The sequence below is a fragment of the Canis lupus genome, chromosome 4 (assembly GCF_048164855.1).
Source record: "Canis lupus baileyi chromosome 4, mCanLup2.hap1, whole genome shotgun sequence".
In the NCBI taxonomy this organism is placed as follows: domain Eukaryota; kingdom Metazoa; phylum Chordata; class Mammalia; order Carnivora; family Canidae; genus Canis; species Canis lupus.
The window spans coordinates 88546364-88561924 of NC_132841.1; positions in this window are offsets into that span (position 1 = coordinate 88546364).

The window sequence follows — 15561 nt, forward strand, 5'->3', positions numbered from 1 at the left end:
TCGTAATATCCAGTTTTTAAAAAATAGTGAAGAACATCTAACAGTTTGGTTCTCAATTTTGTGACTGTAATTCCCGCTTATTATTCAGAGTTTTGAAAAATCAGCAATCAGCCTTCAGAACCTGGGTCCATCTGCACGTGTTTGAGCATTCCGCTGTATGTTACGTAAATATATCAAGTAACTGGGTCCTTATGGAGACGCTGCCTCCAGTACAAGCAGAGAGAAGACCATGCACAAGGTGCTAAAGAATTGGCAACGCGAACAGTCCTCTATCCATTGATGGTTAAGTGAATTGCTTTTTTTTTTTTTTTTAATTTTTATTTATGTATGATAGTCACATAGGGAGAGAGAGAGGCAGAGACACAGGCAGAGGGAGAAGCAGGCTCCATGCACCGGGAGCCCGACGTGGGATTCGATCCCGGGTCTCCAGGATCGCGCCCTGGGCCAAAGGCAGGCGCCAAACCGCTGCGCCACCCAGGGATCCCAAGTGAATTACTTTTAACCCTATTTCATAGTCACTAGTCACACTGCTGTCTTTTCCTACTTAAAAAGTGTGGGATTTTCTTCTTAAAGACATTTCCCTGTCTCGGGTCAAAAACAACTTTGCAAACAACGTGATGTTGCGGCTCCAATGTCTTTGGCTTTCATAAGAACTCTATGCTGGGATGAAAATTTGACTTTTCAACATCATGATTACAGCTTATAGTAAATCCTGTAACATCTGATTGAAAACTAGAAATATTAAAAAGGAAAGATACAATTCTGACTATGGGTCTGTTTTAGTTCGTTTAGGTTGCTATCACTGTAACGCAAGTCCCGTAGACAGGGTGGCTTATAAACCACAGCATTTACTTCTAACAGTTCTGGAGGCTGGGGGGTCCGAGATCAAGGGGCAGGGAGAAGGGGCCTCGGGGAGCACCCACCTCCTGGCCCACAGATGCGAGTCTTCTTGTCGTGTCTTCACTTGACAGAAAGGATGAGGAAACTCCGTGCGGTCTCTTTTATAGGGCCATGAATTCCCTTCATGAAGGCTCTGCCCTGGTGACCTAATGAACTCCCAGAGTCCCAACCTCCAAACACCGTCACACTAGGGATTAGGTTTTAATATCTGAATTTGAGGGACACAAATGTTCAGTCTGTAGCAGCCTCCAATGATGCTGGTTATCGTCAAATGGATGTTTTGTGCACTACTTCCTGTACCAAAATAATCTGTAGTGGGGTGAGAAAACCATGGAGTGTGATCACAGGTCCTTGTGATGCTTCTGGAACAGCTACAGGTACATTGCATGTAGCCAGATTGCCTGGGTGTTGGGGACAGTCTGGCATAAAATACCAGAAATATCTGGTATTTTATAAATATCTGTTATATGACTGTTGTTCCTCATTTTCCATCAACTCAGTTCTGATCATACGTTTCAGGTGAACGTCTTCCTTGTCCACAGAGACCCTCTGCAACGCATCTATGAAAATCACCATCATTATTGTGAGACCCAAGTGCTATTTTTCAAACTACAGAGCAAACAGAAATATCACACGATTTTTATGGATTGATTCGACTTGGAAACAAACCTGTCTCTTTTCATTCTTTAATAAGCATCTAATACTTTCTAAAACTATTGAACCAACATAGAAAGTGGGCAGAAATAATTTTTTTTCAGTGCTACTCCAGCACTTTGCCCGTAACGTTAGCATGGAACTTACCTTCTTGTAGTGCAGTTAATTTATTCAAATTTGGAAGCTGTCGAGCATGGGCAGGACTAGAAAGCCATTCTACCTATTTCGGCAGGTAGGACAGTGACTGCAGAGCCATCGCCTTGATCAAGGTGGTGTCTCCCCCAGGGAAGCGTCCTATAAGGTAGGTTGTTCACCTAAGGTCACTAGGAAAGGGGGCCTTTCCCACCCTGTCAGTACCACTCTCCGCTGCTCGTGATTTGGTTGTGCAGAGGAGGCATCACTATATCGAGGACATGGATCACCCACTTCCTCTGGTTTGTTATTTCTCCTCCTTTCCTCTTTGTGGGATTTATAAGATGTATCTTCCCAACATAAGAATGGTTTATTCTTGTGTGTGTGTGTTGGAATGGTTTATTTTTATGATTTTGTTTTTATTATTTCAATTTTCATTTCCGTCGCAACTTATGTCTTAATTATTGGTGAAGACTTCCTTTTCCCTGATTGCTTTTCAGTCCTTATAAAGGCGATGGGAAAGCCACGCGTTCATCTATCTCTCCCCAAAAAAATGAAAAAAGAAAGGACTAAATTTGGTCCTATGGCTATACTTGCCCAATACAAGATCGCAGACCTGAAGGAATCTGACTGGAGGCATCAGGAGCTATGACTCAAAACAGACCAACAAAATTTAGGATTGCATCTCTCGCGAATAATGTTGAACATCGTATTGTCGCCTGCACGTTTTCTTTACCAGCTCCCTTTCACGATTACCTGTACCAACCACACAGAGAAATATCCCTGAGCCCGGTTTCTCCAACCAGCACTTGGTCCATTTCTGTCTTAAGGACGTTGCTCTGGGCGTTAGGAAGCTCCAAGCCAAGTACAGAAGTGTGGTGGGGAAAGGTGCTACTGTGGTCCCTGCTTCGACTGTTTCTCCTTTCTCTTTCCTCCATCCCTCTAATTTCCTCAGTAAGAGCTCTACCAAATGTGACTTGATAAGCCATCATCAATAATTTCTGGAATGAGGCAGTATAGGTATCTAGGGCAGGGAGGGAGAAAGGGAAAAGAAGGCAGGAATTTGGCTCTCTCTCCTCCATCCCAGAGATTCTCCAACACAAAGTTCTCTTGTTAATCTTTCTTGTTCTGCATATTCTAAGGTAATGGATTAATGAAAATTATAAAAGGCAAGACCATTGATTACTTTTGCTATCATTATTATTTTTAAGGATATTTAGGTCATCAGTAATGTTTTTAAGACAATCTCCTAAAAATATCACCCCAAAGCTCAATTTTTCTAAATATTTTCAAAATATTCAGAAGATTCAAGTTGGATTTCATTTAATTTGAACCCCTTTTTTTTTTTCATTTTATTTTCAATGACACTTTATTATGACTTACTTTATTCCCGTTATTATGCTGAGGGAGCCCAGGGTACCTGTGTCCTCCGTGCTGCACCCACTACTCACAAGCTTCCACTCTAGTGTCAAGGGCCTGCACCATTTCAGCTCCTCAGAGCAACACTGAAAATAACTTTAGGCAGAATGAACACTGCGTCATTCACTGTGGTTATGGGGAAATCTTACCTAGGCCAGACAGCGATCATCCGTACTGGCTCCAAGCCAGGCATCCAGGCTGACTTGACAATCACGCTCAAATGCCAAGTAGACGTTTGTGAATCTTACAAATCGAGACTTTTGTTTTGCAACTCCAAGCTTTCTAAAAAGTTGGCGGTAAGCTTCAGAATCATTTACTCTATTTCTCAGCAGTGCTTTTCCATAAAACCCTTCTCAAAGGAGTTTAAAAGAAATCTAAACTTCCGTGCTGGGATAGTGACAAGGAGAAAGAGAAAATGAAAGGTCAGGTTAACTCTTGGCATCACTTTTTGGCCTATAAGCTGGCTTCCTTCCTTCCCTTATGCCCAACTTTTCAACTTTATTTTAGTTTCTCAAACTCTCTGAGACCCTCCTCCCATCAAGGCCTTCTCCCTGTTGCCCATGACTTTTCTTTGGCTCAGTCTTAACTCAGCTGCCTTTTCCTTATTCACAGAATTAGCCCCATCACTTATCACCTGGGAGGTAATGAACCTCAATAACTAGTTGTTTTTTGGTTACACAAATATAACTTGAACAAGACAAGAATCTACATATCATGTTGTTAATTTGCTCATTTATTTTCATATGATGAAAGAGGAGAGTTACAAATAGATTTGAAAGATGAAATATTTTTTTAAGTAGTCAAAAAAAAAAAAAACCAAACTTGTTAGGTCCTTTCTTATTTCTGTCTCTTTGCAAATATACCCACTCAAAGCTCCATATTTCTGTGAGGCTTTGTAATACTGGGTAAAGTGGGGAATATAATAAGACTATCTTTGTGGAAATTGACCAGATTTCCAGAGAAAAATGAAAGCGTTGTCTAAGTAATCTGCCTCTGACTGCTGTATGAACAGCTCCTTTTATGATATTTTAAGATAAGTGAGTACCCAAATTCTAGAGGGTTCACAAAATTGAGATTCAGCTGCAAAAGCTTTAATTCTGGGCAGCCAGTTACCCGGGAAATGTTTTATGTACTAGAGTAGAAAGTCAGGAGATTTTGGTACAGTCTCAATGTTTCCCAATTTTTTCATCAATGAAATAGAAAGTTCATTCATTTAACAAGTATTTATGTTACACTTTCTATATAAACACTGTGCTATGTGATGAAAAAAAAAGATACCTGAAGAAACAGATTTATAAATAAGTACTCAGATTAGCCATAGAGGTAACAAGTGCTATAAACATGAAGGGGAAGTTGGACTCAGTATGTGCTGGAGCAGCAGCTTCCCACGCATGGATTGTGTGTGGTTCAGTGTGTCCATAAGGAGTTCCTATGATTAAGAAAATTTGGAGAAGAGTACACACACTGAGACACCCTGTATAGAAACATAACAGAATCTCTGAGAAGTCCCACAAACTTGAAAACTTTAATTTTATTTAATCCGATATTTTCCCAAATCGTTTGTCCACAGATCCATAATAATCTCTTAATATTCCAGTGTTCAGAGAAAACTTGCAAGCATTCCAAGAAAACACTACAGCAAATTCTTGGGAAAAGCTTAGGTTTGAGCCCATGATGATCATAGAGAATCCAAGAATCACGGAGGGGGAGGGTCAGGCCTGTCTGAGCTTCCTGATAAAGTAGAGGTTGAGATTGACCAGGTGACGTTGAGGCAGATTCTACTGCTGAACGCTGCCAAGAGGCACTGATATATTCCTAGGAGGCAAACAGTTGCCTTAGGCACTTTCTGATGTGAGGAGGTGTTGCAGGAGAGAGACTTCGATGAGGTTAGTGTTTCCAAGAGATCTAAGTTTAGTGTTTAGCTTAGATGAGAAAGCAGGGCATAGAGAAGGATCCAGAAGCTCCTGTTCTAGTTGTTCAAGGATGATGGCCGAGACTAAGATAATAGCAACGAAAAGAGGGCTTATAACATCTCAAAGGACAATATGTCTGATCTTCAGGAGGAATAGTGATGAAAGAAGGCAAAGAGGGAAAGTGGCTCCGTGGTGGTTGGTGCCAGTGATTCCGTTTAGCAGCTGAATGAGAGCCCTTGCTCTGGAGCGGAGGGAAATGTGTGAGATTATGTGAGAGACATGTGAATAGTAAATATACCGGTTGCCGCTGAAGTTGGAGAGAGGGAAACAAGGGTGAAAATCAGCACTGGGAATGTCCACAATTGGTGGTGAGTAGGGAGAGAGGGAAGAAACCATTACAATCTACCAGTGTTCTTCAGATGATGCTTATTTCAGGCACTATGTTGGCTGGTGTGTAAACAGAGATAAAACACACCGACTTTTAAAACATAGCTCATAGTTGAACATGAGAGTATTAAGCATGACGTTTACAGTGATGGACCCTAAAGACACGTTGGCTGGCTTTCCTGTCCTGTGTAGTCCTTTCTACAGTGAGTGTGGGGCGTCCCAGAGACTCACACAGACCAATAGAGTGTGTAAGAATGAAGCTGTGCAAGTTAGTCTATGTTCATTCATTGCCCCATGAACACACCCGCTTAGAATCCAGTCTCTGTGTTCTGAGAAGCCCAATGTTCATGTATAATGAATGACCAAAGCTGTCCAGTTGGCCTCCTAGTCTGAACTGCCAGGTGAAAGCAAACACCAACTGCCAGCCTTCTGAGTGAGCCTTCTTAGGTATTCCAGCCCCATTAAGCTCCTAGACTACTGTAGAGCCAACCGATAACACGTGGGGCAAAAGAATCACCCTGCTGAGCTCTGTCAACCCAAGAATCATGACATATGAGTAAATTGTTGCTCTTGAAACACTAAGTTTGGGGATGCTTTGCATTTAGTTATGGAGTAGTGAGCCAATGACTAACATAGTATAATATGGTCAGCTGTCTAGAAGAACAGAGGAGGAAGTGATTAATTATTCCATACTGGACCGGGAAATCTCAGAATAAGTTGTAACACTGGAGGCTGGATTAAAGAAAATGCAGATATTTTCCAGTGATACAAGAGGGAAAGGTATTCCAGAAAAATCCAGCAACAAAATAGGTCCTTTTGGGAACTGATATAGGGTATGGACCATATATGTAGGTAGGGTGAAAGATCGCATCTAGAAGGTTGTTGAGTCTAATTTCTTGAAAGTATGGTGTGTAATAGGCATGAGATTTGTGCTGTAATGAAGCTATAAAAAAAATCCTAGAATAGAATGCAGCAGAAGTCACATATTAGACATTTATTCAACAAGTATTTGTTGCACATCTGCTATGTAACTGATGTTGAGGTACATGTTGAGGCAAGGTAAAAATGATAATAACAAACAGCCATGATTCCGAACTTTATCAAGCCTGGAGCAGAGTCCGAGAAACAGGTCAAGGAGTTGCAAAAGTAATGAGAAACTCTAAATTATAATAAATAATATGATATAAAGGGAAACTGAGCTATGAAAGGACATAGAGATGAATGAAACAAATTCCTTTTATTGTTTTCACATAACAAATTCTTAGTAAGTGTTGGTAGCATGGCTGACAGGCTGTAGAGAAAGAGAAATGTTGGAGGCAAAGAGAAGAATTGGGAGGTCCGGATGGGAGCTATTATTCCATAATCCAGGAAGAGAATGTTCAGAGCCAGGGGCAGAGTAGTGGCCACAGAAATGCGGAGATAGGAAAGTGACAACGGAGACACAGGGTTGGCGATTGCGGAAAACGGATACCTAGGCAAAAGAGAAAGGAGCGCCCACTGAGAACACCTCCAGTTTTGACCTTGAATAAAAGAGTCTTATCTTTAATAAAAGAGTTCTACCAATGGACATAGAGACCACACAGAAGGCTTACATAAAAACAGGAAAGGTAATGAATTTGGGTTTGTGAGTGTTGAATAGGAAGTACTCTAAGGACAAGATTTCCCATTGATAGTACAGACTGGATTGTTCCATTTATTTAAAATTCCAGTAAACATAGACTAATCGATCATGACAGAAAGCAGATCGGTGGTTACCCGGGGACCAGATTGGAGACGGTGAAAAGGACCCAACAAAGACATTGCAGAAGGTCCTCAGAAAGCTTTTAGGGGCAATAGATGTGTACTACCTTGATTATATTTCACACTCATCAAAGTGCACAGTTTCTATTATATAAATTATATCTCAGTAAGACTTTTTTTAATATAAAGTGGACATTTATGAGAATACCACTAACATTTGCAGATTTGGACAAAAAGAGGTGTAAAGGAGTCTGAGCTATTTGCAATGTGCAAAATAAATTAACTACATACTTGAGTTGAAAAAGATGAATGTGCTTTTTGCTTACAGAGAAATTCTCACATTTACCCCAAACAAAGTAACAAGATTGGTGATAAGTGATATTTATTTCTCATGGGAATGGGAGGAAAATGAAAACAAATCCTGAAAATAAAATTATCAGAAGTCAGAAAGCAGATTAGAATGAGGACGATCCCTCGTTGAGAAACATAAGCATATCTCAGAAAAGCAGTCTCGACAGGAAAAAGTCATTGCTTGGTGAGAAACTAGTCAGAAAAAACACACACCCCACAACCAAGAGAAAAAACAAAAAACAGAAATTGGCTTAAGCAAGTCAAAGATTCCTGTCCATGTGAATATTGGCACGGCCTAGGGAAAAGTCTTCAAATAACATCAAAGCAGAACAGAAAAATGGTGGAAAAAAAGAAAAGCAGAAACGAAAGGCCATCAATTGAATAAACTAAGACACTAATAGCAAGGTAACTGTTATAGTTACATTAGGACTAAGATAATAATAAAAAAATAGTTTGGGGCCTGGGAATCTCCTTTTTTTATGCAAGGCCAATTTCAATATTCACGAATTTGTTTATATACAAAATCCTTATGGAAAGCCTTCCATGTGCCAGAGACTGCTCCAGATGCCAAGGTTACATCAGTAAATTAAATAGATTAAGTGCTTCCTGTCTTGAAACTTACACTTAGCATTTTATTGATAACTGTTAAATTGATCCGATCATTTGTGAATATGTTAAAATAGTGTCTCCCTTGTTTGAACCACATGGCAAACTTTAACTCGATGCCTTTTAAAGAATATTTCTGCTTTTCTAGTGAATTCTTTCTAGGGGTAGTGATATCAGTAGCAGTTAGTAGATACTTTTATTCTTTAGTTTAACAAAAAGGGGTAGAGGGACCGTCTTCGTCTACATGCTTTCAAGGGAGCGAAGCACTTCCTAAAATCATCGTTCTTTTTCATCCTGTCTGGTGTTCCTGGAGATTCTATCATTATCTTGGGCGTCTCTGGTTGAGAAAAGATTGAAAATCCTTTGCCAGATGCATGGTTCAAAAGTCAGGATTGTAATATCACGGCCTAAAGAATTTCCAACACCAGGGAATCTCCCAAAGAATGCTAAAGTCCACGTTCCTTCCCAGCCCCTGCGGTGCTTCGCAGGCAGCAGCCGGCGACTCCGGGCTGCCAACAGAAACACGCAAGCGGGGAATTATCTGCAGAAAGCAGCCCAGCCATCCTTACTGGGGCTGTCTTATCAAAAATCAGGATATCCAGCTCAGCTGAACCCTTCGGTTCGGAAAAAGACCATTTTTCATCACGGACGTGAGGTGTGCCTGGTTGGAAGTTTGGCTGAACAACCAAGAAAAACAACTTTAAGGAAAAAAGAAAAGAAAAGAAAGAAAGAGAGAGAGAGAGAGAAAGAAAAGGATTCTATAGCAACAAAATGTGGAAACATTCAAAGTGTTTTTCTTTTGGTATAAAATATTTCTTCTCCTTATGCAATGCTGCCTCTACGGGAATCGGCTTTGAGTTGTGTGAAAAGAGCAAGGACCTCCTTGCAATCCCTATATTGGGAGAAAGTTCTAATCCTTCTGCAATTTCCTAGCTGGTTTATTATGAGTAAAATGGTAAGACTGCCCTTTGCCCTCTCCCTTATCACAAACAAAATTCTTCCCCACCCAAGTCAAAGTTTAATTGTATTTCTCAGTTGGTCCAAACTGCTAAAAATCCCCGAACATATCCAATTATATGTGAAAACAGATTATTCTACCTTTAAATTAGAAGAAATGATCTGTTTCAGTCCTGATGGAATGCACTTCCAGCGTTAGAAGTATTAAGTAAAAGCCAGTAAGTGTGTTTATCATCATCTTCCCCTTTATATCCCAGCCATTCATACCCTAAGTTTTTTTTAAAAAAAAGTTATTTTCACCATAGCTTTAAGCTATGTCTTTGCTCTCAATGAATTTTTATAAAAGTAAAACCTTATTTCCTGCCAAATGTAGCTCATTGGCACTTAAAATGGAAATTAATGTTTTCTTGGCATTATTGTTGCCAAATCAAGGAAATTCACAGCATCACTATTTTTATGTGATGTGTAGAAAAGCAAAAAAAAAAAAAAAAAAAAAAAAAAAGGAGGGAGGGAAGTTGTGACTGTCTGGCCTTTTGTAGCATATCTGTGAAAAATCATTCACTTCTCCTTTTATTTTGGAAGACTGATGATGTATCTCATAATGAAAATAGGTTTCAAATACTTTTAAATTCAGAGAAGGAGAAAGCACAAATGAGAGCTCATCTAAAGAGAAAAACCACTATAAGGCAGAGTCTGAAGTAAATGCAAGAAGGCCAAAGGATATTTGGTTTGTCACTTTTTATGAAGTGCTAACAAGGAAAGAGTAAAACTGCAAAAAAAAAAAAAAAAAAAAAAACCACGAAAAAAAACCCCCCACTCTTTAGATGTCTTACTGCTTGAATTTTTCTGACATGAGGTTATGGAATATGAATGTTCTTGAACAAATCTTTTAATAACTAGAGCCTACATGTTGCCTTTAAAAAATATCGATTTGTCTCCTGGAAGAGAACCCCCAAACCATAATTGTCTGACTTTATTTAGCTTGGGCTCAACGGCAAATCCTATACCTAAGAACATGCCAATGCCCTCCAAAATGACTCTTTGGCCAAACCAGTTTCTCTTTGCCAGAAATAAAAATGAGCACAATGCTAGCGAAGATGCGTTGAAAAAATAAAAATAAAAATGAGCACAACGCCAGCGCCCAGAAGATGTGAAACAAAGCCGTGTGTCTACATCCTGTCATTTTGGCTCACTGAGAACCCGTCCGTCTGGGGGTCTGGGACCAGGCCAGGAACCGAGAACCCCCATCTTCATCCCATGGGACCTCTCAACCCTCTGCGGACACCTGGGAAAGCTCTTGGATGAGCCTGTGTGTATCTCCCAAGGCTTCACTCCAGTAACCCGTCTCCACTGCCCGATCCAACCCATTGGCATCGCTTGGCATCTCTACTCACAGCGACTGAATGAATATGACCAGCTTTTGGGTTGATTTATCATCACGGGCATTTTGGAGCAGGAATTCTGCAACCTTGAGGCTATTATCGGCATCGTCTTGAAAACGGAAGAAGGAGGAGGAGGAGGAGGAGGAGGAGAATTGCAAGGAGACAACAAAGACTCTAAACCCAGTTTGTTCCAAGAATGCGACAGTAACAGCTCTTCCTTTAAGGAAAACGCTCAAGCCAAAATTTATTTTGATATGAGGTGCACGGCAAGAACAATTCTAAACTCTTGTCTCTCTCTGGTTCATTCTTTTTTTCCACCCGGCACAACACGTGTTATCTAAAACACCCTCATCTCCTCCTAAAGACGTGTTTTATTTTTTAAAATTTTAATAATAAATTTATTTTTTATTGGTGTTCAATTTGCCAACATACAGAATAACACCCAGTGCTCATCCCATCAAGTGCCCTCCTCAGTGCCCGTCACCCATTGATTGCATCTTTTTTTATGGCTTCAAACGAACCCAATTGGACAATGTTCTCAAGGGGCCTAATATAATCAGAAATATTTAAAAACGTAAATAGAAGTAAGAATCAGGGGAGGAAGGTGGGATGAATGAGCAGAACACTGAGGATTTTTAGGGCTGTGAAAATACTGTGCACAAGACTGTCGTGACACACGCGCACCGTTGCACATTTATCAAACCCATAGAACGTGTGACACCAGGAGTGAGGCCTAGTGTGAACCGTGGCTTGGGGGCGGTTATGATGTGTCAGCGTGGCTTCACCCACTCTGGTGGGGGATGGCCGTGACGGAGGCCACGCACGTGGGGGCAGGGAGCATATGAAAAATCTCTGTACCTTCCTCTTAAGTTTTCTTTGAACCTAAAACTGCTCTAAGAAAAAAAAAAGTCTTAAAAAAATAGAGAGAAGCAGGATTTGGCTAATATGATAGAAATAGAGGTTCAAGAGAGGCCTATACTCCTGAACTAACGGATCTCTTTACGTTGAACTGGTACGGGGCCTGAGCTACACGAGGACCCTAGACGAACCAAATGAACAGACGCATCGTGGGAAAAAGGGAAATCGGCTAAACGAAAGGAATCCGGGGCCACTAAAAACAGATATGCGGAATATTAATTATATTCAATATGAGAAATAATAATAACACGTATACACATTTTTTAAAAAATAGTGTCCAGAATAACCCTGGAAGAAGAGCATCCTTAGAGTTCTCCTCTCCAACATGGTAGCTACGGACTCGCCCCATGTTGCTACTGAGTCCTTGAAATGTGCCTCGCCTGGCGGACGAAGTCAACTTTTAATTTTATCGTTTTCATTTAAAAGCTGATATTTAGTTCAATGGTTAGAAAGCTCTTAAGTGTGTTGGGAACACCTGTTTTAACTGTCTTTGAACTATTAGGAATCTTTCTCAAATGCGAATCTTCCACGTAAATACAGACCCATTTTGTCTGTATTTGAGAATTTGGCATCCGAATGGGTGGGGTTATAAGTGGAAAGTACACTCTGGATTTTAAAGACATGCTTCAAAGGGAATGTAAACATTTCTGTGGCGCCCCTGGGTGGCTCAGGGTCTGTCTTCGGCCCAGGGCATGACCCTGAGGTCCCGGGATCGAGTCCCCCATCAGGCTCCCTGCATGGAGCCTGCTTCTCCCTCTGCCTGGGTCTCTGCCTCTCTCTGGGTCTCTCATTAGTAAATAAATAAAATCTTTACAAAATAAAATAAAATAAAATACTCCTATGTTGATCACACATTAAATGATACTATTTTAAACATAGTGGATTAAATACAATATAAAACTTTTCAAAGTATTCTGTGTAATACCGTAAGGGTCAATGTACGTTTATCCAGATCCATAGAAGGTACAGAACCAAGACTGAGCCATAATATAAACTGTGGACTTTGGGTCAATGCCACGCGTCAGGGGAGGCCCACCATTTGCAGGGGATGTGCGTAGGGCCCTGGTGGGGGTGTGGATGGGGGAGGCCCTGCATGCGTGGGGCAGGGGCCATATGGGAGGTCTCCGCACTATCGTAATTTTGCTGTGAACCTAAAGCTGTTCAAAAAGATGATAATAAAGCCTTAAAAAAAAGAGAAGGGTTAAGATGGCAAGTTTTATGTTATGCGTATTTTATCACATTGAAAATTCTTTAATTTAAAAAGGAAGAAAAAAAAAAACAGTATCGTGAACCAGTCTCCGAAATCTTAACTCCACGCGTTCAAGGTTCTTTTCCTCGCAACCCCCACAGGGAGTGAGGGCTGAGCGGAGTGCAGGGCAGGATCACAGTCCAGGAGCTCGCGCTGGGCGCCCCGGGACTGGGCGCGGGACTTGCTGTGAAAGCCTCCTGGACTCGCTGCCAAACGGACCAAATTCCCCGAACCTGAAATGAGCCTGAACTTCCCCGGCTACACCCAAGTGCAGCGCGAAGCCGCCGCGCTGTGTCCCGCGTGCGCTCCAGATGCTGAGCAGATGTGTGCGCCCCACGGCCCGCCCGCCGGCCTGCTGGGGAGTCGGACACTCAGCTGCAGCCCGCGAAGGTGCTGCTGTCATTAAAAGGCAATTTGCTTAAAACAAATTATGGAATGTGACTCCTGTCGCTTGGAAACGGTCCTGTCGGGCCCGTCGTCGCTTCCCTGGCTCTTCAGTACTTCACGTTTCTTTCCACTCCTATAAATGGCTGAGGAGGGCCTGGGGGTTCTGCGGGCCCGGCCTGCACCTGCACGCAGGTCTCCGTGGGATTTGCACCCTCCTCCCCGCGGGGCCGTGTTGTCCCTGCAGCTCACCTCCTCACCTCCTCCTCCTCTGCCTCCTCTTCCTCCTCGGGCCCTCCACTGCGCCAGCTGCAGCCCCGGACTCTGCCCCACACGTCCCGAGGAACAGGGCCCGCTCGGCCCCGCACCTCTCCGGAGACCCGTCCGGCTCCCTCTGCAGCATCCACACGGGCCCTCGGCAAACTAGCTCCCACGCCAGGTCCAGTCTGCAGGTGCTCGGCCCGCCGGCTCGCGATGCTTTTTACAACCTAAAGCAGCTGGAAAAGAAAAGAAAAGAAAAGAAGAAAAGAAAAGAAAAGAAAAGAAAAGAAAAGAAAAGAAGAATCATATTTCATGACATGTGAAAGTTACATGAAATTCAGATTTCAGTAAGTAACGCCTTTTGGACGCGGCCACGCTCGTTCGGCTCCTTACTGTGCGGGGCTTCTCTCCCCGAGGGCCTGCTCAGGTGCGGTGGGGACACCATGCGGCCCCGAGGACCTGAAATGGTCACTCTCGGCCTTCCATACATTCCCCACCTCGCAGTCTCTTTTCTTTTTAGAAAAGCAAAGGGAGGGCCTGTCGTGCCTTCCCAGGCCATGCCCGCCACCCTGCCACCCCGCCAGGACACACCCCTGGGGCCCAGTCCTCCCCCTCGCAGTGGGCTGCTGACCCTGCAGGACTCCTTCTCCTCCTGCCCTCCTGCTCGGCCGCTTTCCGCCCGGGGTTCGTCTCCCCACCTCCCAACACTGGGGTCCCGGGCTGCCCTGCGCCCTCGTTGGGCCAGCTCCTTAAGTGCCGGGCAAGTGACCCTCCCGGGCGACCCTCCGGCTGGCCTCCGCACTGTCAGCCCCACCTGTCCTGCGACACACGGCCACCAGCAAGGGCAAGCAGGCCTCCACGCCCGCCTCGGTCTCCCCGGGCCCTCATACCTTACCCTCACCCATCTGCACCTCTGCGGGTCCCTGTCACCCACCCCCTGGCTTAGGCCCTGGGTTCGGGTGGCCTCTCTGTCTCTGCCGCTTCCCACAGCCAGGGTGTCTGACCCAGGGCCTGCTTCCCGGAGCCCCCCGCTCGCTGACTCAGCCACCTGCTCCTCCCCGGACTGGCTCGGGGCCGGCGGTGCTCCCCAACTCGGCACCCTGAGCCCCGGGCAGCGTGTGAACACACCCTGCACCCTGCCCCACAACGCTCTCCTGCGGCTGATCCTGGGGAGAAACTGAGGGCAGGAGCCGCCTGGCTGGGTGGGGCAGTGGGCACCTGCCTGGGGCCGGCCAAGCCCCCCTGCGCTGCTCGGAGCCCTGGGCCGCTTCCTAGGGTGCAAGAGGGGGGCCCGAGGGTGGGGGGGATCAGAGCCGGGGCCTGCAGGCCCTTGCAGCTGAGCTCACTGGGATGGGCCGAGGTGGCCAGTGTGGGGGGGGGGCACTGCGGGGGGACCCGGGGGCATCCTCACCCATCAGAAGAATGAAGTAATACACAGGCTGGTGCTGGGGGGGTGGATGGGGGTGTGGGGGTGTGGGGGGGTCCCCAGACAAGCCCTCCCCGGGGCCCCTGCCTGATGGGGGGTGGGGGTCCTCAGACAAGCTCTCCCCTCGCCCGCCCTGCACAGGCCCTGCCCCGCCCGGGGCCCTGAGTCTGCTCCTCCTCTAAGGGGTGCACAGGCCCCACAGCAGCCCTGGGTCCCCCTGCGGCCTGCACACCTGCCGGAGGGGCGGGGGTCCCGGGGGCAGGGGGAGGCGGAGGACCGAGGGGGGAGAGCGGACCCCCGGGAGGGCTGCGGGGCGCAGGGGGGCTGCGGGGCGGCGGACACGGCGGCGGGGAAGGCGCTGCTGGAGGGCGGCCCGGGGGCTGCGGCCCGCACCTGTGCACGAACCCGCTGCGCCTTCGCTTCCCGCGCGCCCCGGGGCCCGGACCTTGGCGCTGCTCGCAGGGTTCCCGCCCGCCGCCGCGAGACGCCCACGGGAGGCTGCGTTTTGGGTACAGAAAGGGCCCCGCGGAGGATTTTCACCTTCCGAGTAAAGGTGGAGGAACGGCGGGCGCGGCCTCGGGTTCGCAGACGGCCCCGCAGACGCAGCGCGCACCCGGGCGGCTCCAGCCCGACCCGCTCAGCCTCCGACCGACTGCAGGAGCTTCCGGGCCTGTGAGCCCCCGGGGGCACCCGCCGCGCACCCGCAGAGCACCCACCGCGCACCTGCACGCACCCGCCGCGCACCCGCAGCGCACCCACCGCGCACCTGCACGCACCCGCTGCGCACCCACCGCGCACCTGCAGGCACCACCGCGCACCTGCACGCACCCGCAGCACACCTGCAGGCACCCGCCGCGCACCCGCCGCGCACCTGCACGCACC